We start from the raw sequence: 1,995 nt of genomic DNA, 5'->3' as shown, positions 1-1,995 counted from the left end.
TAAAGGGCAATTTTCATCCTTTTTTTTTCCTGTGTCGGTCACACTAGAACTGCTCTAATTCCAAAACCACCACACCTAGACTCGTCAAATCTGGACTGGATTATTCGGCTCTAATAGCAGAATATTTAGAACCGTGTTTGTGATTTGTGAAGCCTTTTTCTGATTTGTGAAACTTCAATAAAGGGCAATTTTCATCCTTTTTTTTTCCTGTGTCGGTCACACTAGAACTGCTCTAATTCCAAAACCACCACACCTAGACTCGTCAAATCTGGACTGGATTATTCTGCTCTAATAGCAGAATATTTAAAACCTTGTTTGGGATTTGTGAAACCTTTATCTGATTTGTGAAACTTCAATAAAGGGCAATTTTCATCCTTTTTTTTTTTCCTGTGTCGGTCACACTAGAACTGCTCTAATTCCAAAACCACCACACCTAGACTCGTCAAATCTGGACTGGATTATTCTGCTCTAATAGCAGAATATTTAAAACCTTGTTTGGGATTTGTGAAACCTTTATCTGATTTGTGAAACTTCAACAAAGGTTGATTTTATCACTTTTCTGCATCTTTATCATACTAGAACTGCTCCAGTTCCTAAAATACAACTCATAGACTCTTCAAACCTGCACTGGATTATTTTTGCTCTAATAGCAGAATATATATAACCATGTTTGTGATTTGTGAAACCTTTTTATGATTTGTGAAACTTCAAAAAAAGGGTGATTTCACCCCTTTTTTTTACTTGGTCACACAAGGACCGAGTAAATCTAAATCTACAACACCTAGTGTGCCTCATCAATCCAGACTATTTGAAAAATTTCAAAGTGATTTTGAGTCGATGCCTCATCTCTACTGATTTGTAGAACAATTTCACACTGATTTTGAGTCAATAGGTCGCATGACCTGGAAGCTATTGAAGAAAACATATTTAATATGAAAATTATTTAAAATATTGAATATGACTTTAAAATTTAATAGAGCCTAGTGTGTCTCATGTAAAAGCATAAATTAGCACTTTTTTGTGTCCCTTTGTCACAAGGCAAGGCATTTATTAACATTTGTTTGACCAGAGTGTTCGGTTTGGAAATTTGTTGACAGTCCTGTTATTACCCAATAGTCAGCCACACCCATACCCCCACTCAGACTCAAGCAGACTGACTATTGCCCAGCTCTCCACCTAACGGGTCCGAAAAGCCTCCAACTCCTGAGTATTACTACAGCTGAGAATATAGAGGACATTCTGTTTAAGCTGGGAGCGAGAAAGATGCGTCTAGACTCTAAATAATTTTAGAGACTCGGCACGAATCCCAAGGTCATTATTTTACCAACACCAAAGAAACGTCTGAAGCCCCCCTAATTACTAGGGTCATGTTCATTGATTTTACCTTAATCAGAAGAATTAACTCTCATTTGACTCAATTTAACTGTCCACAACATTAACCAGACTTGAATATTTTATTAGCAAGCTTTACCGGTTTCCCCAACCCTTATTGCACAATTTTCCTTCTCTAGGCGTCAACTGCCTTCGATTAACTGTCGACCTTTTTGAACTTCCTCTTTCTTTGAAATGCTCTCGCTAAAGTTCTTATCAGCACTCAACCTTCTGGTTGCCTATGTGTTTCACAACACTTCCTGTTTTTTACATGCTCACAGTTCTTTTCCCCCCCCTCAGCCTCTTGTTGCGACACAGTATGTGACATTTCCATTTAACCTGCAATCATTACTTTACCTATTTATGATTTTTACACTTTTACTATTCATCTAGAATCTCATAACTCATTATTTTAATTAGTAGCACATTTAACTCAAAGATTACATAAACTTCAGTTGATGACTGTCCTTGCAGCTGAAGGAGGAACAGCTTATCCTGCTCTCTCCCGTCCTTACTGATAACTTTGCCTGTGAATTATTTTTACAGTCACAATTTTTACATAATAACTGGATTACTTCAGACTTAAGGACTGGGAAATATTTTTTCACTTTTATTTTTACCTTA

Source organism: Poecilia latipinna, unplaced genomic scaffold (genome assembly GCF_001443285.1).
Source record: "Poecilia latipinna isolate Pla-1442-1.1 unplaced genomic scaffold, P_latipinna-1.0 Scaffold3809, whole genome shotgun sequence".
Classification (NCBI taxonomy): Eukaryota; Metazoa; Chordata; class Actinopteri; order Cyprinodontiformes; family Poeciliidae; genus Poecilia; species Poecilia latipinna.
Note: the sequence above shows the minus strand (reverse complement) of the source record.